General features: G+C 44.0%; 1 protein-coding gene across 3 annotated transcripts in view; it reads right to left on the reverse strand.

Moving 5' to 3' along the window:
• The window catches only part of ELMO1 (engulfment and cell motility 1), a 694,298-nt gene that overhangs the window by 150,559 nt on the left and 517,837 nt on the right, over nt 1-25,902 (reverse strand). Inside the window, exon 1 of one of the 3 annotated variants that reach the window (XM_045286361.1) lies at nt 13,221-13,408. The exons of the other annotated variants lie outside the window; for them this stretch is intronic. The gene's annotated coding sequence lies outside the window, so the exon portion shown is untranslated. Of the gene's footprint in view, nt 1-13,220; nt 13,409-25,902 lie in introns of those variants that run through there. 3 annotated transcript variants of the gene reach the window in all.

Here is a 25,902-nt window from a genome sequence, read left to right on the forward strand (position 1 = left end):
GGCAAGGACTTCCTTGCTGAGGTGAGTCTCAGGGAGTTTTAAATAGTGTGATTTTCTGATTCCCGCCCTCCCCGCCCCCTCAAAGTAGTGAACTGTGGGCACTTAGGAGCACAGGAGAAGCAATAGATTAGTGCTCAGAAGTGAATCAAAAACTCAACAGTCGAACCCATTCGCTATGTGCCAAGGACTAAGCATTTTGCCTGTTATTATTTATTAGTGCAACCCGGGCTTCACAATCACCTAACAGGGCACAAGCATCCTTCCATTTTACAAATGAGGCCCAGGAGGTGCAGAGGCGTTACCTCACTTGTTCACAGATGTAAACACTGTGCTCTGCCTGGAGAGTCCTGAGTGAGTACTCTCCGGAGCCCAGCTGGAAGACTGAGGATCAAGACCAAAGTCCCTCCTCCTCCCTCTCCTCTCTGAGTGCAGGCGGATGCCGGTTGTGGTCTGAGCCATAAGTGGCCTATGCCAGGTGGTGAAGGTTCAAAAGCCGCTCTCCTACAACTTCACAATCACTGGGCTTCTTTCGGGTGCCATGGAAAGGGGGCGTGCTTTGGGGTAGCGCACCAAGGTGAGCGAGACTCTCACTGCCACTGAGCTGCTTCTGACTCACAGTGACCCTAGAAGAAGGCTAGAACTGTCCCCTGTGGGCTTGAGTCTGAAACTCTTTTTTTTTTTTCGAGAAACAGTTTTATTGGCATATAATTCACAAACCATACAATTCAACAGTTCAATCATATTAAGAAGAGTTGTAACACCATCACCGCAATTTTAGAACCATTCTACATTCTCCTACTCTTTATTAGCTCTCCATCTCACCTCAACCTTCCCTACCATGCCCTGGAATTCCCTGCCATTGAGTTGGTGCCGCCTCACAGTGACCCTGCAGGACAAGAGAGAACTGCCCGTGGATTTCTGAGATGATCCTCCTCTAAGAGAGGAGAAAACCCCGTCTGTCTTCCGAGGGGCCATAAAGCCTAAGAGGCTTCCCCGAGAGAAACACGCTTCCTGTCATTCTCAGGATGACCTTGAATTACATCAAGCCACACCTGTGATCTGTCTTTCTAGGGCAATGGTCTTCCAAATCCTCTCTCTCTCTCTCACACACACACACACACACACACACACACACACACACACACACACACACAGAGAATCCATTCAAACAGAATTTTATCATAACTTAAACCTCAACGATTAATCATCCTATCTTCCTTCTCTGAAACAAAAAACATGTACACAGGCATATCTAATTAAAAAAAAACTAAAACAAAAAAACATTTGCTATAAACAGAAGCATTAACATTTTGGGGGTGAGTGAGTTGAACATTACAATTTGTATAAACTGATGAAAACATACTTCAAGAATTTTTAAACACAAGAGAAACTGTTCACCGAGAATGCAATTTTTATTTTTATTTTTTCCCCTCCCTCCCCACTCCCCCTAGAATGCAATTTTTAATGTGATGGAAATGTGTGCACAAATACTTGATGGAAGGCCCTGCCGAATTCCTTTAAACTCTCAAAGGTGTTTTCTGACTTTGATGCAACCACAGTAAGACAGACGGAGTGAAGCTCACTCATTCACTGCCACCAAGTCTACGTCAACTCACGGCAAACTTATGGGGCAGAATGCTCCTTAGGGTTTCTGAGGCTGCAAATCTTTGTGGAATCAGACAGCCTGGTCTTTCTCCCGCGGAGCAGCTGGGGGTCTCAAACCTTGTAGTTGGCGGCTCAGGCATAGCCACCGGGTCTTCTCTGGCGTAAGCTGGTGTCTTTGTTGTTGTTGTTAAAACCGTGCTGCCTTTCTCTTGCAGTCTTCACCCCCATCTGGGGGATGAGCATTTTGAGCTGAAGGCTACTTTTCTCGTGTGTTCATTGTAAATAAACATCGAAGTATCGAGGCTAAGCTGGAGGGTCTTTGAATAATATTACTACTACTAAAAATAATGACAAAGAACAGGAACTTGGAATCAGATGGATGGATAAGAACTGCAATTCTGCCACTTATCAGATGCGTAAAAAGTGGACTCTGTTTACTCTTCTATAAAGGGAGCATCATCCACGCAGGCCCTGACCTTGGATGGAGTTCCATTTTGATGACTCTACAGCACGTCAGTTCTGATGTCAGCTGAATACCTCACTTTTTTTGTTGTTGTTGTTGCTTATTTTACTATTAATATTGTTTTCTTTTATCCCTGATCTTTAAAAAATTGTTCTTTATATGTCTTTGGGGTTTAGACACATTCTATATAAACTCACAGCAGATAGGATGATATCAGCAAACTACGTACTGTAGCATTGTACGGAGTATTTGTTATTGATGAGAAGATACACAAAAACAAATCAAGGACAGTGGTGAGTAGGGCCCTTGTAACTGTGTGTAAGTAGGCTGTTATTCGGGGACTACCTCACTTCTTGACTCTTAACCATTATACCAGGCCTATCTCAGAACAAGGACAAAGAAGGAGAATCAGGACAAACGTCTTCCTGATTCCAGCCCTCCATCCTGACTATAGGAGGATGCGTTCTGATAAAAGCTTGTAGCCTCATGGACCATGCTATGTAGTTGTTTTAAAATAATAGCTACACTAAGGGGGGCGGGGAGGGCACCTTAAGAAATTTCATTAAAATTAAAAAAAAGAAATTTCATTGAAAGGGCCTTTATATACAAAGTGGTACCAGATACAGAGAGGACAACATAGGTCTAAGTACCATTCCACATATACTTGACACTGCTTCTGGGTTCTGGCCAAACCATGTGACTGAGAGCGACTTCTGTGGTTTTTGTATCCACAGGGCCTACATTTTGGGTTAAGAGTTGCATTTTTGTTTTTTTTTAATCCTAAGCTTCTTAAACTGCGGGCTGTCAAAGTATGGGTCACATAACTGAATATGAGGTTTGCAAAAAGAATGTAGCAATGGTACAAAGTTCCTGAACGCCCAGTGACCACAAATTAACTTGAAATCCGACGTGCAATGAACCCAAGGTGTTTCTGGCAGCGCCTGACTGCGCTGTAAATTCCTCAGGCAAGTGGGAGGAGTTGCAGGAGCCCTGACCCAGATGGTCACCTGGCATTGCCACTGTCCTCCAGGAGCCCTATTGGCAGTCTTCCTTCACTGACAGTTGGAACAACTCAGAAACTGTTGGCAAGGTAAATACATTTGGACCGATGTAGGCACTGTCTGGTAGGTTGCTCTGCAGAACTCGGGTGCTGTACCTCCTGAGCTTGCTTTGATGGTTCAGTTTTCCCTGCAGATGCTCACTTCCCACTCAGAGGCAGCGATGCCATATAATGGAGCCGGCAGAGGGAGCAGATGTCGAGCGCAGTCGCTGGTCAACTTGTCTTCCTTCTTTATTGGAGAATGCTGCCTATGAGAGCTGCATTTTAAAAAGCTGGAATGCCTTCTTTCTAGAAAGGGGCAGGTCATCAGTGCAGCAGTGAAAGCAGGAACCCCTAAGTAAGGCCAGGTTGTTGGAAAGTTTTCTTCTCACGGCCTCCCCATGCTGGGCAACTCCAACCTCCAGTCTAATGACTGCCTGGGAAATCAATGGCCATACAGGTTACTCCACACTTGTTCCTAATCTGTCACTCAAGGCCTAGAACAGTCCCCGAGTAGGCATTCAGTAAATAATTGGTCACTGACTAAAACAGGAGCGCCAAACATTCAAACTCTGTCCTTTGCTGACTGTAGTAAATTGCGAAGTCAACTAATTTCTCTGTGCTTCCATTTCTTCCCCTGTGTAAGGTCACCTTGACAAGCTCAGAGATGGAGAAACACATGGGCAGGGTTTCCCTCTACTCTCCCTGCACGTGGGCTCAGAGAGCACACCTGTGGAGCCCTAAGCAGCCGTCCCAATGGAGCAGAGTCCATGAGTGGTAGGATCGATGTACAATCCCTGGATGTGGCTCTCTTTGAGATATAGAATGCTGCAGGTTTATAGCAAATGGAAGACCAGCTGGAACAAAGGAATGAATGAATCAGCGCGTCTCTCCTGATGGAATACATGACTCAGAGGTGTGAAGTGCAAGGCGGGGAAGAAAGCTACCAAGACATGGTTGGGGACCTACATATGGAAAAACCATACATTTCAATGTTTTGAAAAGCTTTAGTAAGCCTTCCTGACAGTGGGGGAGAGGGTTAAGACTTGGCTATCCAGAAAGATGTATGGGCCACCTGGACAACATGAACACCTTGACTTACAAATGTAAGAGCTATCCACTGGTTATGGCAGGTCACAGACTCCACAGATGGCCAAAAGACATCTACCTAGAAACACAGGCTTATATGATCCTACCTGCCTTCCCAAATCGGGAAGTGCCATCACCAACCTGGAGCTTCTAGGAGTCTCACTCCAGAAACTGATTCCTAATTGTGCCTCCTCAATAAACAAGGCTGAATTATTAGGAGCTATTATGTTTCAAATCATAATTGTAATGTCCTATACGCTTTGGGGCAAATTCATCCATTTGATGGCTCAACATTCCTACATGTCAGGTAGAGTAGGTGTGATCTGTGTTTAATCCAAGAGAAGAAAAAAGCGATTAAAGAGCGGAGAGGTACCATGGATAGACCTAGGTCTCCTGCTGTGGGTACAGCGGGACTAGATGCTGGCTGCTGGTTCTCGGAACAGTGCTCCTTGCTCTCAGAATGGCCTCCAGTGACAGCAGGGCCCATGTGGTTCTTAGGGACTTAGAGGAGCGGGTGCTGTGAGAGACATAGCACGCCTCCTCTGACTATGCTGGTTGGTGGTCCAATTATAGAAACTTCCACAGCAAAAGAGCTGAGCCAGACATTTGGTGAGATATGAAAAATAAATGGCTGCTACCCAAGGAACGTAATAAGGCCATTCCCCCTTGCATAGCACATTGCAGTTTACGAAACACACATGCAGATGCCAGTCTGGTTTAATTTTCACATCCCTGCAAGGAATGCCCTTTTTTTCTAAAAGATGAGGAAATTAAGATGCACAGAATTCACCTACCCTGAGACTTGAACATCAGACAGTAGAAGGTGGGATCGCCTATCAGGTGATTTGGGCAAAGCTTCTTGTATCTATTTTGCAGAGATGTTGGAGCACGGTGGACTCTAGGATGGGGCTTTTTCTCCTTGAATTCGACTACTCTCTAAAGCTGGAAGAGCTTCTCGCCCTGCTCCCATCCTGGTAGCCACTAAAATGAAGGCTGATGCATTGGGAGGATCCTGGTCTTGTTAGCTGCCACTGGGTTGGCCCCTGTTCATGATGACTCCATGCACAGAAGAAGGAAACTGGACCGGGACCGCACCATTTCCACGACCAGTTGTGGATGACACTGCTGTGACTCATAGGCTTGCAGGGCTGGTTCTTGGAAGTGTATTACCACATACTCCTTTCTGACCTCTCTTCATCTGGAAGCTCCCCTGAAACTTGTTGACCAGCTTAGTAACATGCAAGCCTCTGTTGACAGGTGAGTGATGGCCGCTTTTGAGGTGCCCTGGGACTCCGACTCAAGTCTTTCAAACAGGACGTGAGAATTGGACCACGGCACCTTATTGTAACCACTCTATGCCATGGTTATACCGCAGAACTGGATATTTGGATGGGACAATTGACCATTGGGTAACCTAAGCCTAGGAGGCAGTACCAGTGTTGGTGGCTCTCACATCTGTTCTTGATTTGACATCCCTCTTTGATTTACACAGCTATGATCGTGAGACATGGAAGGCATGGGTCCTATCTCACCTTCTGGGACCCCTAACTTGGCTGGTTCTGAAATGGTTTGCTCCCAGGGACCCTGACTTGGGCTGCCAGTACCGAGGCCTGAGATCCATTAGCTGATGGGCACATCTTTCCAACCAGGCAAAAAGATGTCAGAGCTGCCCCAGAAGAGGTCTTAAATGTTCAGCTGTAAGAATTCCAACAGAGTCAGACTGAAACTTTATTTCATTATGCCTCCAGGTCTGGGAAGGATGCCAGTGAACTGCACTCCTGACAGGACTCTCATCACTTATACCTCAAAGGAAAATAAAAGTGAGCTCCCAAAGTGCCAGGCTGCAGCCCTTCTTATCAGATGGCAACACCTCCACAGAGCAGCTGAGCAAGGTGATGAGCAAAGAACTGTCACTTCCTGATCGCCGGAACCCTACATACGGACTGGTCAATCCCTGTCTGTTCCTTCTCAAAGTTTTGCATACAGGACCGAGCTGAGGAGAGGCTATGGGCTAGGGGTGATCAATCAGCTTTACCTGCAAGCCAAGTCTGAGGGCTTGCTTGGTAATGGCTGACTTGGTGCTGTGTTAAGAATGATTCTGAGACTATAAATGGGTATGGTTGGAAAGATGGTTGTTGTGATCCATATTAGAAGGCTCGATGCACCTATGATCTAGGAGGCTAGCAGGTCTACACTTTTCTTCGCCGAACGCAAGATGCTGAGGAGTACAGAGGTTAAGGAACTTGGGCAGTTTGATGACTGAACTAGAGAGAACAAGATTCTACAATACTGGTCTGTCATCGGTACACGTACTCCTATTGTTCTGGATTTGCATACTGTCGCTGATTACTTGAAATAAGCCAGCAAATTAGGGGACTTAGAAATCCCATTGTAGTTTAATGAACTTTTATAATGATGTCTTGCTCATGTACAACAATTTGTGGGCCTCTCTGCGCTTACTGACGTCTTTCCATTCACAATTGAGAGTTTTCACTCTTAGTTTGGCCAGACACCTTAGATTCTACACCTGCACACAGTTTAAGCTACATGGCCTGTTGGTACTGTCTCAGCAAAGAAGGATAAACCAGGCTATGAAAGCAAAGAAGTTGTAAAAAGCCCACATAATCCGATCGAACAACCATTGTTGGTGTGTAAGTGCTCAGCACATTCTCCTGGGGAATTCTGTTCAACATGCAGGAAAGTGGAGAGGCTTACAACAGAAGCATCTCTGGAATTATAGATGGCATTCAACACCAGTAGTAGGAATCCTAGTGGCAGAATGGTTTTACTTTGGACTGCTAGCAACTGCCAGATCAGCAGTTCGAACCCACCAGTTGCTCCTCAGGAAAAAGGTAGGGATTTCTACTCCTGTAAAGAGTTACAGTCTCGGAAACTCACAGGGGTAGTTCTAGTCTGTCTGTTCTACAAGATTGCTTTGTGTGGGAATCGACTCTGTGGCAGTGAGTTTGGGTTTTTTTGTTTTTGACAATTAATGATTGTGTATGGACTTTTTTTCTTTCTCAATGTTTTGTGGAATTTCTAAAAGAGCTCTTTATTGCAGGAAGGCTTAAAAGGACCAAATTTAGAAGGAACTTTCCTACAAATTTGCAATGAAAATGTGTGGTCCAATTGAGCTGTTGTATGAGTGTACATGTCAGATTTTTTTTTAAGCTACCATAAAAATAAAATGGTAATTATCACCTTAGTTATGTTATAATTATCCTTTGAAAAGATAATAGTTTGGATATACTTACTAAAATGTCCTGTTTCTTCCTTTTCTTTTTAATTCAATTTAACTACTAAAGAATGTAAATGGCACATGTAGTTAACATAACGTTTCCACCAACTAGTGCTGATCTAAAATAAGACTAGTCTCTTCATGACATATTTTGTGCACAAATTACTAAAATTGTTTCCTACGCATAGATACCTGCATGGCACAAGACAGTGTCTTCTATGAGGCATATAGAGCAAGGAACCCATGTTTTTAATAGCATCACTCTAAAACACCACAGATTTTTTCTGTCTAGTATTGTGGCCCTGCTTCTGTGCCATGGTCTTCCATTTGCTGTGTGCTGAGTGGGAAAATCTGATGAGATTAATTGTTATTCTTTTTCCTTCTGGCTTCCTCGGCTTCTCCCCTCAGTTTTCTGTTCAGTTGGCTTCAGCGGGGACACTGGCATATGCAGCGGACAGGAGCAGAGGGGCTCGGGTTGTCATGGGCGTTAAAGAGTCATGCACATCTGGCTCCACCAATCAAAAACCAGTTACCATCAAGTCTGCTCCAAATCACAAGACCTCATGTGCGGCAGCCCGTTCCAGCTTCACCGCTCTTCAATGTGTGATTTTTCGCCAGTAGATCACCAGATCATTCCTTTGTGGTACCTGTGGGTGGCCTACACCTCCCAATCTTTGGGTAAGCAGCAAGTGCATTAACTCTGCACCCACCCCAGGATTTGGTCTGGGTGTATATGTTCCAAAAGTCTACAGAGCACTGTTTGAGAATGATTTTACTCTTGCCCTTCTATGACCCTACAGTTGCTCCTTCAAGGAAGTGCTGCTCACCTGGAATCACCATCTACTTTCAGGTGACCTTCCGATGATCTGAATATGCTTCCTGCACTCATTGTCGGCCATACTCATGCTCAACATGCGGTCCGCCATTCCTGGTCTTTCCCCGCCCTCAACAAGGTGTCAGCAACTGAATATCATCCCTGGCAAACGCAAGCAAGGGGCAACCCTGGATCTTGATGCCCTATCACCTTTTGTAAATGGCCTAGGTGCAGCTGCTGTGTATAAACCGACCTGGATTCTACCACTCCAAGAAAGACTGCAGAACAATACGACGTTTCACACAACCTAAGGGTTGTAAACAAATGGGATCTTGATGAAGGGCTTTCCTGGCTCCAACTGCCTTTTCCTAAATGCCATTATTAATATTTCACCCCCAGCCAGCCCTACGAGGACGCTTTTCTGATTTGATTTTACTTATTGTGATGGTTGCTTATTCAACTGCAGTCTGACTCTACTAGACAGATTGATAGGCTGAGCAATACACAGATGAGACCTTCTGCCATTACTCCCACTCGTTTTATCCACAAATGCAGCAAATGAGTAAATCAAGTGTGTGAAAACACCAAGCCTTTGCCTTCCCTAGCTAGATACCTGAGCCACTTCCTTCATGATTTTTATGAATCAATTTCTTCATTCATGAAGCACAGTATGTGTCATATATATATACATATATATACAATAACACATTTATATTGTTTTAAATACATAGTATATTCAATATCTGTATGCATATTTGTCATGGATTGAACTGTGTCCGCTAAAATATGAGCCAAGTTGGTTTGCCTGTGATTGCCAATTGTTTGGCAGTTATGTCATCCTTCCCCATGATGTGATCTTATGTGATCAGCCAATCAGTGATAAAGGGGATCAGGGTTGGGATGCAACATTCTTATTCAAACCATAGCCCCCATTCAGTGTAAGAGGAGTCTCTCTAGGGGTGTGGCCTGCCTCATCCTCTATCTTACAAAATACAAAAGGACAGAGAAATGAGCAGAGAGAGGGGCCTTAGTACCAACAAGAAAGACGAACTGGAAGCAAAGTGTGTCCTTTGGATCCTGAGGTCCCTGTGCTAAGAACCCCCTAGACTCAGGGAACGATTGGTGCTAAGATGCATGAAGAGATCCAAGGAATGCTGGGCCCACAAATACTGCAGGAGACAAGGACCTTTCCCCAGAACTGACAGAGAGAAACTCCTTCCCTGGAGCTGGTGCCGTGGACAGGCCCTCTTACATTGTGAGAGAATAAAAACCATCCACTGTCTCATTTCTTTACAGCAGCCCAGGATAACCAAGACCGTATTATATACTGTATCTGAATATATATTATAGTATCTTTATAGGTACTGTATGTACAGGTACTCTACAGTATAGGTGTAGTATATCTATAACATAGACAAGTAAGTCCAAAAGTATTGCTATAAAATAGTAGAAACCCTTATTAAACAAAAATTTCAAAATGTGCAGATACTGTTTTACAACAACATATCCTCCCTCTGGGTCTGTACCCTTCTGAAGGGGACGTTTCTCTCCCTCAAGCCATATTGTGCACTTCAGTACCACGTCCTAATGGCCATTTGGGCATCCTGGAGGGAGTCCAATTATGTTTGTTTTAAATGCTCTTTGAGTTTGGAGAACAGAAAGAAATCTGAGAGGTAAAAACAGGGTAGGTTTACCAAGTAAATTCTCATAAGACAGTCCTTGCTACCCTTGTGCACTGTTATGTTTCTGGGGGCTGGGGGAGGGGAGTCTGGGTGCAATTTCCCTGGCCTTTTTCTCACCAATGCCCTTTTCATTTGTTCTGTGTCCTTCTAAAAATCAATCAAGACAATCCTTTGGGAATCCTTCAAAACAGTCCCCATAACCTGCTGAGCTGAGCTGACCTCTCTACCGGGAATTGAGCTTACTTAGTAGCAGATCCCCTCAGAAACCGACTGTGTTGACCTACTGTTTTTCCTTCTTCTTTTACTGAGGGAGCTTGTGTGCAGCCACCCACATGCTGAAATGCATTTTGTTTGGAACAGATCTGTGCATGCATGAATAAGAGCCCTCATAGCAATTCTTTTTGACTTACCCTTGCATGGCTTCTAGGTTCATTATATTATATTACGCTATAATATAGTGAAACTAGTGTTGCTGAGACTGCTGTGAGGGTCTGTATAGTTTACTACGTGCACATAGAAAAAGTATTAAAGAGTGATGGGCACAATGTAATTGCACAGTGAATGTTAACTATTATTGTGATTGGTTTTATACCAACTTCTAGGATAATTGAAAAATTCTGTCGTTCAAATCCTCTGTGCTTGGTTTCTATAATTGGGATCAGCATAAGCATATTGCCTTCGATTTATACCCTTGCAACTCTGCTGTGCACTTGAAAGTCTAGGGGAATGCATGGCATTTTACATGAACATCCATCTTTCCAATAGGCTTCCTGCGCTACAAATGCCAGGAAGAAGTAGCTGGGACAGAAGCCTTCGATTCCAGAGTGAAGAGACATTTACCAGGGTTACCTGAAAAGTCACTCCCACTCCATGCCAGACCTCTCTAGTTCCATCTACCCTGTGGGCTCAAGGGCCAGAAAGCCACCAAGTTGTCAACTCCTTCCCAAGACATCTAATCAGAGCCACAACGGGATTGTCCAGGAAGACCCCCTCCAGACTCAGGGCCACGGCAAGGCGGGGAGTGGAGTGGGCTGGGCTGCAGCTATACTCAGTGCAGCCACATGCCCAGAGGAGATGATCAATTTCAGGGTTATTCCCCTAGGTCGGGGGTCTTCCTTTATCTTGAAGTGACTTATCATCAAAGGTTATGGGACTGTGGATCAATGTGGTGGCGGGAGGGAGAATTTATGGCATTCTGATTTTTTAAAGTGCCACCATCCAAAAACAGATTAAGAACTTCTGTTGTGGGTTTTCTTTGTTTTGTTTTGTGTTTTCCTTCCATCAAAGGCTGGATTCCTCTCTCATTCTTCCCAACAGGTGCCAGCAACTCCCTCGTGTTAAAGTCACCCTACTGGGATAGAGGAAGGGCCAAAAGAAGAGGCTGAAGGCACCAAAGAGATGACTGTGTTACATCAACTTGAACCCAGACTCCTCCAAACTGTACCCATTGGGTGAGGGATGTATCAGAGAGACCCAAAGGGCACACGCCTACCTCCAATCAGGTGGGTTCCTCCACTTCTCAGATCACCCTTGGCCCCTGGGATCAGAGGCCACCTCCCATCTCTAGAAAGGCCTTCATCGATCAAATGGACATGTCCCTGACCTCATCTAGCAACCACATTTTCTCCATGCCCTACTCAAGCCTCTCAGAAAACTCTCTCCCTCCTCCTGCAGGGTCCGCTCCACTTCTTCAGTAGGCACACAGTTGCCCGTCTCTCTTCGACACTCACTCTGCTGGAGGCTTCTGTGGGCAAAGCCTTCCCACCTCTCTTGTTTCTTGAAGCATTCATTCCAGAGTCCGTTTAAGATCCAATGAATGTCATTATCAAGTCATGTGCAGACTCCCGACCAACTCCTTTGTCAAAAGGGCATTTTTGAAAAAGGAAAAACCAATAAGATGTTCTGCTTCACACTGAGTCTGCTTAACATTCTTCCGAGAAAACACACACACACACACACACACACACACACACACACACACACACCAGTGATGGAGACTTAGAACAAGCAGACTAAGACCCCGGGAAGAGGCTCCTGCGTGAGATGGAAGCTGTGAGTTCAGTTCCTGCGCTCCCGCCCACCTTGCAGGCCACCCCCTCCTCTCCACATTGGAGAGGGTGACAGTGACGATGGCTCCTCTGGAAGCCTGCACTCCCCTGGGTCCTGGCTTGTCACATATATGTGCTTTTTATTCTTTAAAATCATTTTATTGGGGGCTTTTACAACTCTTGTTACAAACCATACATCAACTGTATCCAACATATTCGTACATATATCCCATCATACATATATTCCATATATCGTACATATATCCCATCGTTCTTTTCTAGACATTTACTTTCCATTGAACCCTTGGGATCAGCTCCTCTTTTTTATATTCTAAGTTTGCCGCTAGATGAGCCCCCCACCCCCAGGAAGAGTTTCCCCTTCCCCACTCTACCTTAGCCACTGCCTGTTTACAGCATCACTTTCATCTATTGCCTGCTTCCACCTAACACAATGGAAACTGTCATCCACAGGGTCAGAAAATTAAGCCCCAGGGAGCAGAGAGAGAGCTCTGAGCCTCCCTTCCTTGGTAAAGTGCCAATCCTGGAATAAGAACTTTGCAAAACCCTCTCTGGTTATCAGCGGTTTCGAAGCATGCAAAGCAGAGGCACGACTTCCACGGCGCAATCTTCCGGGCTGCAATTCAACCAGTATGTGCAATGGATTAAAAACAAACAAACAAAACCAGCCTCTTGCAATTTGGAAGCTGGTTTCATCAAGAAGAGAGAGGGACATGAGCCAGCTCGGTCCCACATTGCCCGTGCGGAGGACAGCAGCACTTCGTCCCCGCCTGAGGTCTGAAGTCGTGTGTCAAAGACCCTTGTGATGGCATCTCCCTCTTCACCAGGCAAATACCGGCAACCAAATCCAGCAGCGTTCAGCTCCGTGCCTGCACCTCGTCCACTCCCCAGCAATGCACAGAGCTTGATGCTTATGAATTTAGTTTCAGAGGCTTCTTTTGAAATGGATCAGTACCCAGCAAGAGTAAGCAGAGCTCCACTCTTCACACGAATCCTAACTAGCAGGGCTTGTAGCCCGGCAGGAAACACAATACAGGGCAAAGCCCAGGATGCCCAAGCCGAGCAGACAGCCTTTGGAAGACAGCCTCTCCCATCACAGAACCCTACAATGCCTGCTCTTCTGTTTTTCTTCCCCTCTCTCCTTTTCGTGCACAACAATAGAACAAAGCTACATTTTTAGCTCCAGCCGCTCACCCAGCAGACAGATGTGTAAGGTTTACTCACCAAGCTCCCGTAAGTCCATCTTTCCAAACTACAAACACTGCTTCTAAGCTGCCGCCACCACAAAACAACTTAGAGCCGTCCCCCAGATGAACAATGCGCCGGAACACCAGATGGTCGCCCAGTCGGCTTGTTCATGAAATGGGTTTCTAGTTGAGCCATGTGAACAGAGACCCGCCGCACACCTTTGAAGGGTCTACACTTCAAGTCCAGTGCAATAAGCATGTAGCTTTGCTTATGTTTATGGAGCTGGAGCCTAGAGGTGCTCCGATTGGCAGGCGTCGGGGGAAGATCAGCCAATCCCAGGGAGCCTCCATTTCAGGGAAACTCCTGCTCATTTATGGAGCATCTTCCGAGATGCCCGGCTTTGCTAGGGAGAGCTCTGCTCTCAGGGAATCACAGGAGAGAAACAGTCACTTCGCTTCTACTTCACAGCCCTATGCCCGGCGTCAATGATCATATCCCTCTATTCCTTGGGGAGACTCAAGATCTTCATTTTTTCCTACCCCCTGCCCCCCACCCCCCAAAAATAAAACACCAACTAAGCGATCGAAGGGGGAAGAAGTCGTAAAAGAAAGTGCTGGTGATGGGCTGGAGATCGTTCATATTCATCAGCTTCCACTTTGTTGGGAGAAAGGAGGGGAGCGCGCTGGGCTCAATAATTACTGATTCTGTTGCCATGGAAACAGACTGGCTGCAGCGGGTTGGATTCGTGCAGAACATCTGCTGCCAGACCCATAATCAACTGCAATCTCATCTCTTCCCTTCTCTTTACTTTGATTTGATGGTGAGTTTGTTTTCTCCCTCCTTCTCTTCACATCCAGTGGTTGGCCAGAAATGGCATGCAAACTCCTCGCTAGGCACACACCGCATTGTGCACGCTGGGGCAGCTGACACACCAGCGATGCTGGGCGCAAGAGTGCATCCCAAGAGGGCTCACGCTGGCAGGATGGGATTGGACCCTGATTCCTACTTGTGGTACCAACAAGCATAAACAGCCCCACCTCTGCCTCTACCTTTCATTCAGTTTACAGGGACTTTTATACTAAAGAATTAGGGGACTGTTAGTAGGGTGTCTTTTAAAATATTTGTCAACTGAAAGGACGCCCAGATAGAAGCTGGTGGTGGCATTTTTCAGAAGGCCCAGAAGTGACCTCAAACCAAACTTTGGAAGATTTTTCAAGCACAGTTCTAGGACCAGCTAGCTCCCTGCATTTGGGAGTCCCTGGGTGGTAAAGATGATTGAGGAGTGGCTGCTAACCCTGGCTCGAAGTTCCAGTTTTCCTAGAGGTGCCTCAGAAGAAAGTCCTGGCGATCTATTCCAAAAAGAGTATCAGCCATTGAAAATCCTATGGAGCACAGTTCCACTCATGTGGGGATACATATGGGTCTCTGTGAACCAGCATCCACTCACGACAGCAACTGGGTTTCCTCCTTGCTTAGCTCCCCATCATTAGCACCTCAACTGGGCCACAGAGATTTATTTCCCTGCATCTCCACAGCTTGTTTTACCCCACTCTAATTTCTCCCCGGCTGGCTCCAAATTCTCCTGGTTCTAAGACCACAAGCTAATGCCACAGACGTGGATGAGCTATTTTTCTCATGAGCAGCAGGGGTTGCCACTGAGCAATAAATGGTTGCCTGAGCTCCTCAGACCCAGGAGGGGGATCAGATGGTAGTAATCGCACCGAGGGTTTGAGGAGGAAGGCCCCAATTCTATAATAATCACCTGAAGACATTAAGTGTCAAAAAAAAGAGTGCTTTTATGGTTGAAAGTAGAAAGGAATGATTCTCTGTACTATTGCAATTGGTTTCAGCATCACCACAACTGCCAGGAGAACCTTTCCTTTCCCGATATATCTCTGTGGGTTTAGGAGCTTCTTCCCAGTAACGGCATAGACCTAGCTGCGGCTCGTTCTTTGCATGTCTCCAGCTCTTGAAGCCAAGCACTCTCAGATCACTATCCAATGAGCAAGAGTCGCCCTGGACTGAACTTGTTCCTGAGCAACTTTTGGTCCAAGCGTCATTTCCATCCATCCCCAAGTCCCCTGCTCTGGCCTTTGGACCTTGGTGCTGGATTTGTTCTTTGAAAATCTGAATTTGGGTTCTCCATTTTGACTTGGGTAACACTGTAACCTAAGGAAGAAACTGCCACCCAAATTCGGACCCCCAGGCACCAAATTCCAAGAAGGACCATTTTTTCCTTCGCTCGGGTCTGGCTGCTTCCAGGTTACGAGTAAAGCAGGTTTGCTTTACCATGCTACAGATCATCTCCTATAACCTCTGCCCTGAGCCCACTCAGTGAAGAAGGGTCTTTCAAACGTCAGGAATTATACATGATGTTAGTCTGGGTAGACTAGAGAAACAAAATTCATAGACATATTTTATAAGAGACAGTTTTATATAAAGGGTAAATATACACTAGGAAAGCATCCCAACCCAGTGCTGTCCAAGTCCATAAGTCCGACATTAGCCCATATGTCCTACACCGATCTACAAAGTCCTCCTCAATCTCACAAAACACACACAACGATGCCGAATACAGAAGAAAGCCGAATCAGTGAGTGTGTCAGCATCTCAGCGCTGGCAGGGGTCTCCACACGGCTGCTCCGGCACCCAGGGTTGCAATGGGGTAGGTCCATGTAGCTTCTCCTTGGGGATGTCTCACAGGAAGTGAGCCTTGCCAGCTGAGGCAAAGAACTAGCTAAGGCAGCCACAACCGGCCCGACCATCAGACAACAAGAGACAAGAAAGGAGGCTTGCTGAGTCATTTATCTCTCAACTGCCCTTCAATGAATCCCTCATGTGTTCACGGGCCAGGTTGACACAATAAACCTCAACTATCACACACATGAAGACCCGTTAGAACATGGAAGCTTTAAACACTTGAAAAAAGCCACATGTAGCTGGCTCATAATGTGGGCAATTGGGAATGTGATGAGAGAGAAGCCTGCCAAAGAAGGCAGAAGGCAGACCAGTAGGGCTTTAAAGACCACCTTAAAATGTTTATTTATATCCTAGGAGCAATTGCCATCCATTGAAGACCTCATCCTCTCACAAAAACAACATAAAACATTCCTTAGTATAGTTGATTTCAGTGGTAGATAAGCAAGATAACAAAGTGATTAAATAATGTATATCAAGACATGCATAAAAGTCATAGGACTGATTGAATTACTATTCACTGAACATATATAGTCAAGGTAGCTTTCTAAGGATTTTTACTAGATGAACCAATTTAATCATCAGAACAGTCTTGTGAGATGAGTATTGTTATTAATCTTTATTATTATACAGATAAGAAAACTGAGACATAAGCAGGTTCAGTTACCATGACAGATACATGGCAGAACTTGGATTTGAACCAAGAGTCAATAGCGCCAAGGATGATCCCTGGGAAAAACATGTTCACCATCATTTGGGGTTCTTCTTACAATTCAGATGCTGGGCTCCAACCGCATCTCATCTCACCTTCATCTGAATCTCAAGGTGATTGGATCTAAGACCATTTCCATGAGCAATCTAGGGGATCCTTATACACAGTACAGTTACAGAGTAATTGCTAAGAAGTGTTTGAATAAAGAAGGAGAGATTGCAATTAATCTTTAATGTGTAAAACGGAAAGGGGAATATTTTTTTTCTTTCTATTTATTTATTTATTTTAATCATTTTATTAGGGGGGCGTACAACTCTTATCACAATCCATACATACATCAATTGTGTAAAGCACATTTGTACATTCATTGCCCTCATCATTCTCAAAACATTTGCTCTCCACTTAAGCCCCTGGCATCAGCTCCTCATTCCCCCCCTCTCCCTGTTTCCCCCTCTCTCATGAACCCTTGATAATTGATAAATTTTTATTTTGTCATATCTTAAGGTAGAAAAATATTTATTTAATGTCTTTTTTAGCTACCACACTCAGCCATCCAAAAGCCACAAGGAGAGCTCTTGGGTTCGACGAACTTTTCTGAAAAAGACACAGCTCCACCTACATTACCATAGGGACCAGTTCAGATAAAACAGTTACAAAGGCTTTCAAGAAACATACAAAGAATGTTCACAGAACCTGGCCTCTGAGTTGTATTTCTGAGATCACAGACTAGCTGTTAACTTGGGCCATTATTGGTTACTTTTGGCCCTTCTCGACCACGTGATGAAAATAGTGAAGCTTGTGGAGCTGCTGCGGAACATCAATGAAAGGGAAATCTAGCTTTTATCAGGTTGATATTTGAACTGCTGTTTGTCAAGTTCCCATTACAAAGCTAGTTTGCATACACCTAATGGACTTATACTTCAGAGCATGAAAATGTCTTCTAGGGGCCCTAACATCACACTTCTGAGCACATTCAGATACATGAGGTTCCACCTGCAGATGAAAGAAGCCAATCATAGTGTCACGTTCTCTGGAGGATTCAGAGGGATACACCATTCCTGGGTGCAGAACAAAAGCCAGAAGACAGCTCTCCTCCCAATTCAAGCCCACATTATAACCTGCTCTGCTCAGGGAATGCTGGTTGGTATCTTTTGCCCTGTCTTTTCCTGAGAGAGATTCACTCTGGTGAAATTTATATCACTTTGCATAAATTTGATTTATTAAGTATATTGTTATGACATCTGATGTAGTTCATATGCATTTACCATGCTTTAAAATAAATTCACAAATCACAAAAGAAATTCTGCTACCTGACATCTCATGCATTCTTGGATAAGAAAGCATAACAACTGCTGTACCATGATTTCTAAACCAGCTTTCCACGTTTTCCTTTGTCTAACGATAGGTCCCAATTGAGAGGAGCACAATTTGCATTCATTATTTTAAAGAGGGAGTGTAGATTTCCATGTACTGAGTCACAGAGAGGTGGCATGAATAGCCAATTTTTCCATAATCTAGACATCCATTTTACTGGGACGTATGTGTATTACTGGCACAGGATGCGACACTAGGGATTATCCCTTTCACTCATGACATGGTAGTTCTACTGAACATTGTTTGTGTTTGGTTTGTTGTTACGAGGGAGCTACTGTAAACTGTGGTCAAGTTGAGCCTCAAAGAGATTCTGAACAAGGTGGATGTTGATGTAAAGCAGCCTCAACTTCAACTATACCTTTAAGCATTCTGACACACACACTCACACACACACTCACAGTGATCATAACTCCTAAGGGGTCAGAAATGGGGACTCCCTTTTAATTAACCAGCAGGGTACTTATTATTGGCTCAGCTCAACTGCTATCTTCCATTCCAGAGATAAAACTGGTTCTTCTTGGATAGATAATTCTCTGCTCTGTGACACTGACTAGGATGTAGTTATCACAGATTATTCAACATGGTGCATTGTAAAACTAAAATATACTCAACTCCTAATAAATATGGTCACGATAATTTCTTCTCTTCTCCCTCTGAAAGGGGAGATGATCCTAATAACAGCCCGCACGCCGATGGCTGTTTCTCCATTCCTCACTGATGTGGCGGACAGGATGAGGATAAGGAGAACTTAGGACGTCAGCTATACTGTCACCTTACGGGTAGGTCCCAGGTTGCTAAGCTCCACCTGACATGGCCTCGATGTCTGTGGGAGGAAAGAGCAATGCTGCCAGCATGCCAGGGGACAACACTATGACACAAGGAACAGTCTCCAGATAGAGATAATAATATAAGAAAATTGCCACCCGTTTTCAAATGGAGAACCTAAGGATCAAGATATTTAAGCAATTTGCATATAGTCACCATCTAGTAAGTAGTAGATGCAGGATTCACGCTCAGGAGGCTATTTATGGAGCAAGTAAGCAGTATACTCTCCACCTCCTTAGAGCATCCATAAGAAAGCTGTCAGCAGCAGGCAAGAATAGCTTCAATTGCATCCTAAGGCTGAGTTATGGAATATGAACCATTAATATGAGGAAGTTCATTTTCCTGAACTTAGCTATTTTTGTATTTCACACAAAAAATGCTTACAATACAAGAGAAAAGCTACAAACATCAAGTAATAAAACCATGAAAAGGCAAACCTGTTTAGTAGCAAACCTCCTGCTCACCCTTCTCTCTTCCAGATCACCAACTGCTAATAGGTACCCAAGACTTGCATGCAAAGGGTTGCAAGGTCAAAGTCTGGAAGTCACTGGGGAGTTTAAAACTGGTTGCCACGGGAAAAACACAGGGGCTGGCAGAAGAGCACATGCTATCATGTGGGTCTTGTCAATCTGAGGGCAATCCAAGGGATGGTTGATGGCATTCTGAAAGCTTATCAGCTTACCAGCTTGAATTTTCCAAATATACCATCAAAACCTGTTCCAGAAATGTGCAGGCTGATGGGAAAACCATGCCAAAAAGGAAAACTAAAATTCCCAAATTCTCAACTCTGCCTTGCCAAGCATGTCCCCTGGCAATATGGTGGTAAAAAGCAACTAGGCCAATGATGGGATATTCTTTAGATGGTACAAAGCAGGAAACTGCTTCCTCACCACTAGGAAAAAGGAATCTTCTGGGCCTTCATCACATCCCTTCTTGATTTCATACCTAACGAATAACTAAACCTCCCTAAATATGAGGGAGGTTTATGGAAAAAAATTCATTCCTCATATTCTCAATCAGAGAATAAATTTCCTAGCAGTTAGCAGAAATGAAATCCGCGGCTCCCCCTCTGTGTTTGTTACCGGAGTGCTGTGCACAGTCGAGTGATGACAGAGGGCACAGAAGACGCATTGATATATTTGGACCATGATAGAGACAAAGGATATCGACTGTATCGGAGACTGCCCAAAGAACAAACAGAATCCACTTTAGAATAAATCTATCTTAGATAAAGAATGCTCCTTCAAAGAAACGGTGGGGAAATTTTGGCACACTTCCTTAGAACACATCACCAGGGAGTATCTGTCACTAAAAATTGACATTGTTTTTGGTAAAGTCAATGAAGATGAGGTAACCCTCAATGAGGTGGATTGGCAGGATGACCACAATAATAGACTAAGGAACACCAATGATCACCACAATGGCATAGAAATGGCACCCTGGGCTCATTTTGTTACGCATAAGATCACCATGAATTGGACCCAAGACTATGGCAGCTGTGGCAATGTTGGATGCCTTTTTTTTCTTCTTGTTTTCAAATTTCTGATTTTGCTGCTATGGTAACCAATTCACAGAAACGTTGGCAGATCAAAGATCACAGTTAGCCCATGTACACCGGTCTCCTGATAGAATGGGAATTGCACTGCAACAAGGATGAGGGAAGAATGGGGTCATTGCTGAGCCAGAAAGAAACTAAGAAGAAAAAGGAAGACCAGTGGGCACAATTTACCTACACACAAGGCGGGGGGAAAAAGGAAAGTGTAGTTAATTCTGAGTAGGTCAAGGTCAGGTAGGTGGAAGGAGGTAGACAAAGCAGTAATTTGATGGGCCAAGGAAGCAGTATGAGAGGTCTGCGTGGGTCTAGGGATGCAACCTCATGGGGAAAATAACCATGGGACCAGAAGGAGAACCCTATGAAATTCTAGGGTGAGTCCTGTTAAACCAAGTTGTTTTCCCTTCATCCCTTGGGCAAAGAAGTCAGCTTTATCAGAATCCAGTCACATACATACTATGTGCTCAGAGTTTCAACAAAGATCAGCAACAACCCATTGGAAAAACCAATGCCCAGAATGCCTACTCATGGCCAAGCAGCGCTGCCACCACACGGGCAGGCTTGTTGTTCTTAAACACAACCCTCCAACACCAAAAGCTTGTAAGCGCCTGCTTGCTTCCGACTGTACACTGCAGTCTACTTCACATCGAAGGTAGCTTTGAAACGTGAACGACAGACCCTAGGCAAATTATACTGACAAGCAATTCCCACTTCACACAGACAAAGCGCTCTGCAACCTAATTTGTGCAGAAATTAATTTTAGCCCGAGATATTATTTTATTTTATTGTTCAGTACTTGTCTGCATCCTTAAGTCACTAATTGCTAGAAATAGTTAATCTGACAATATGAATAAAAATTAGGCCCAAAGGGTAGTAAACAATCCGTGTGCATGTAATCCCCCACCTCTGAAATCATTCCAAGGATAATATGAAACAATTTTCAAAAATGCATTGCCTACAGTTCTCTTAAAACAGTGACAAGCATAAGAATTGAGAGGGAAATATTTCAAATAGCCATATATGTTCAGTCATGAATAAATGCTCTTGCTTACATAAGTTTATTTGTATCTATTATGTGCTAGACATCTCAGCTGCTCTGCAAATACAGTAAAAATTATGTATTTCATCATGTAAAGTCCATTTTGGAAGGAAGGGACTGATCTTCATTAATTAAACTAACACTGCGGGAACTTATAAGCCTATAATATGCTTTCACATATTACCTATTTTTTCTATCAAGTCTTGGGTACCCAAGTTATTATTGTTGTTTTTATCTGCAATTGACTCAGTTCTGATTCATCTGACCTATGTATAACAGAACAAAACATTACCCAGCTCTATGCCATCTTCCTGAACCCCAGAATAGAGGTTTAATATCTTGCAAGCAATAAAGCTCCAATTACAATAGTCCTCTCCTTCTATTTTATTATGTTCTACGTTTTCCCCCCAGCAGACTCCGTACTGCTCATCTGATGAGCTTCTACTCATAAATTAAAGGCCTCCTGAGAAGAGCCCTTCCTCAACCTAAATCCCCCTTTGGGTTTCTGAACACTGCACCAGGAATACCAGCTATGGTGTCTCAGAGGCCTCAGCCCAACGTACACAACTGTATTGTACCTTTACATGCATGGAATGTTACGAAAGCCCCAGAATTCCTTTCTGTCATCCTACTCCACATCATGGGTAAGGTTATAAGATGTGTATATCTTTGTGAACATCTCCTATGACTCATTCCCTGTTGTCTCCCAGCCCTTCCACTTCCCACTCCTGCACACCCCAGCCCCGCAGCCTGAGGGAAAGAGGAGAGCGTGGAAAGTGCTCCTGAAGCCCTCTCCTCTGCAAGCCCCTTTTACAAGCAGTTCAGGCACAGGGCCCAGCTCCTGGGATCTGGCTCATGTTTTTCAGGGATGTCACATCTGCTCAGAACGTCCTTCCAGTTAATGAGTCTCCCCAGAATCAAACTGCACAGAGCTATTCGTCATGGTACCAATCACCCACAAGCTGAAGATGCTGACATGCTGGCTGACCCAGCATACTTAGTCCTTACCTATGTTTTATGTGAAGGAAGAATAAAACAAATGAAGCCCAAGTTTACAATGTGCGTGTGGAGATCAAAGAATCCCCTTCTACCAGAACTATGGATCAGATTAGAAGCTTGCTGTCAGACACCTGCACATTTTAAAGTTCTTCTAAAAATATAACTGTGAGCCTACATAGTTGGTATGGAACAATTTTGGAACGTTGGTAATAAGAAAGATTTAAAATTTATATATAATGAATCACAATACCTAAGCCATTGTTAAATCATTAGAATTTTCTTAGTTGAGATAAAATTTTACATCAAGCTCCCCTACACTTAACATAATGTAGAAAGCATTTACATGCATTTAGATACGTGTGGCAAATATCACTTTGAATGTCTGAAAAACATTCCAACATATAAATGCACTCATAAATGATCAGATCTTTATTGCTAAACTGTTGGGTTATTTTTGATTTATTGCTGCTATAAATAATAATGAAATAAATATCTATATGCACATGGCTCCTGCCCCCTCAATGAGAGCTTGCATGTCTATAATTTCATAATAGCTGCAATTCTATTGCATAACTTTTTAAATGAGTCAATTGGCTGTGGGTGAATTTTCCAACAAGAGTTTGGCCCGATGTAATCCTAAAAACTCTACTTAAACATCAAGTTTTCTAGCAGCAAGTACTCCTTACCTGTCCCCACACATAATGCTGGTTCTTCCCACTCTTCTTGCAGAAGGAGTTACCGGCCTTCTGGACCTTATGAGTAGGATAGATGAGGAAGTAGGTAATCAACTTTACAAAGAGGTGGAAACTAGGTCTCTCTCCCACCCTCAACCAGCTTAGTCAGAACGTAGATGTGTGGTGGGGGATGTGACAGTGTCTGCCGGTGCCTCAGCCCTGGTACCGTGGAAGGAAAAAATCAATTGTCTTTCATCAGTCAGTAATTATGACCAAAATAAAACCTGAAGGTGTTTTGATAACAGAAAAAAATCATCTTCCTTCTCTGCTAGACATGTCTTCATTCATTTTCTGCTCTTCAAAGAAACAGCTGCTCTAAAGAAGTCCCCACCTTGTTAAGTATTTGTCACACAGTGAGCTCCACCTATGGTCCTAATCTGTTCGATGGGTGACAAAGTTTGTTCTAGAATGTGTTTTGTCCTTTTAAAGCATTATCAGCTTATGAATAAAACAATACAAAATGTATCACTCCCCCACTACCCCCAAAGGCTATTTGCAATTAAGTTAACATTTTCACCCTGGAGTAGAAAGGTGGAAAGAATTAACCCCCATTCTCAGTAGGTAAAGACTGGATGGAGAGAGGAGAACACTACCTATAATCTATTGCCATCACTTCCCATGAGTACTTCCGGGATTCTGTAGAATTGCTTTAAGGCCAAGGGTTGGGACAGAGCATGGCAGGAACCTAACTAAAGCAAAGATAATTGGCTAAAACATGTTTTTATACTGAATATATGATTTAGTATGTTAATTGCTATAGGGAAGTATACTTATGCTCCCAAACCAGGGTTCTACAGGGCCGTAGAGCCCTTGAAACTGTGTAGGAATGTGGAATTTCCATCGAAAGGCGAAGGATTCAACTTGATGAGGGAACAAGGGCAAAGAGAGAGACTTGGAAATTTAAGGAATGCTTGGAGAAGCACAGAGGGGGTGTGTTATAGGGTGTAAGGGGTATTGTGGTTGGGGTAGAACGTTCATGCAGTAGGAAGAAGAAGCCAAACATTTTTGAGTATAGATGTGTTATAGGAAGATCTCTGTTCTAGGAAGGTGTTTCTGGCATCTGAAGTAAAGAAAAATTGTGGGAAGGCTGGATCCCAATTCAAGAAGATCAGTTAAAGAGCAAATATGCCAACTACATAAGGAATGGCAGTAGGAAGAAGGCTCACAGCAGGGAAAAGCAGGTCATCTTTCTGAGAAACTGGTGCGGCAGGATTTGGAGAAGGGGAAGAGAAGGTGCTAGCGATCATATCAAGATTTCTGGTGTAGGAGATGGGAAGGTTACAGTGCTACTCCTGGAGTTTAGACAGCTCAGAGCAGTGTGAATACTGAGTCAGAGGTGTCTGTCACCCATCCACGGAAATGAAGTCCAGGAGATGGTGAAGGTTGACATTTGTCTTTGTCAGGTTGATGGTTTATGACGGGACAGCCTATGCTTTGTGGGTCATGGAGAAGTAAAGACAGCGCTACAGGGGTCCCAAAACGGAGGGCATCCTGGAGAACTCAGAGGGGGCATGAGATGATGCTTTGGAGAAAGGAAGTGGGATGAGCACTAGGGTGAGGCCTTCATGTTTGACATTTAGCAGGTTATTTCTGGCCCAAGTAAAAGCAATTCCGGTAGCTGAACGTGGATGAACACCAGACCACAGGGCATAGAGGAGGTAGGGAAAAGAAGATGACATTTCATTCTCTCTTAGAAATTTCATCAGGTTGGAGATTGTCAGAGAAGGGGTAAAATCTTGGAAGAGGAACCAAAGTCAATGCCATTGAGTCAATGACAACTCACAGTGACACTGTAGGATAGGGTGGAAATGCTCCTGTGAGTTTCCAAGCTAGAACTCTGGAAACACACACACACACACACACACACACACACACACACACACACACACACACACACACCTTTTTTAAGGATCAGAGAGATTTTAGTGTATTTTTAGGCTAAAGAAAAGAGATTGGGAGAAGGAAGGAGGCTATGCATAAGTACGAAGGTGAAAGGGATAAAAGACCTATTTTTATAAAATTTTAAATGCTTATGTTCTTCATGAGAGCAAGATTCAAAACAATGTGACTTCTTTCCAGTCTTAAATTAGAACAACCCAACAACTCTGAAATCCCTCTTGTCTCTTGGAAATCATGTCATTTTTGGCTAAAGAGGCTTTCAAATATTCAAAAGAGATATGAGTGCAGTTTGGCTGAGTTATATTTTTAGTCACCTTTTCCAATTTTTTTTCCTAAAAATAATGCTAGTAACTGAGAACTTGCCAACAATAATTATCTTGCTTCTTTCTTTAACTATATAGATAGAAAGCTGTAGACATACACAGAATTTTAGGTACATGCACACCTTCAGTGCATATGTTTGTGGATGCATTTTCCCTACCGTATGAGAGGATTTTTTTTTTTAATTATTTTACTGGGGGCTTGAATAATTCTTATCACAATCCATACATACATCCATTGTGTCAAGCACATATGTACATTTGTTGCCCTCATCGTTCTCAAAACATTTGCCTTTTACTTTAGCCCTTATTATCAGTTGCTCATTTCCCCCCTCCCTCCCCACTCCCCCATGAACCCTTTATAATTAATAAATTATTATAGTTTTGTCATAATTTACACTGTCTGACATCTCCCTCCACGCTCTTCTCTGCTGTCCATCCCCCAGGGAGGAGGCAATACTTAGATTCATGTAATCGGTTCCCCCTTTCTACCCCACATTCCCTTCACCCTCCAGGCCTCGCCCCTCTCACCACTGGTCCTGAAGGAGTCATCTGTCCTGGATTCCC

Source organism: Echinops telfairi, unplaced genomic scaffold, assembly GCF_000313985.2.
Source record: "Echinops telfairi isolate 266 unplaced genomic scaffold, ASM31398v2 ScPeMD7_7;HRSCAF=31, whole genome shotgun sequence".
Classification (NCBI taxonomy): Eukaryota; Metazoa; Chordata; class Mammalia; order Afrosoricida; family Tenrecidae; genus Echinops; species Echinops telfairi.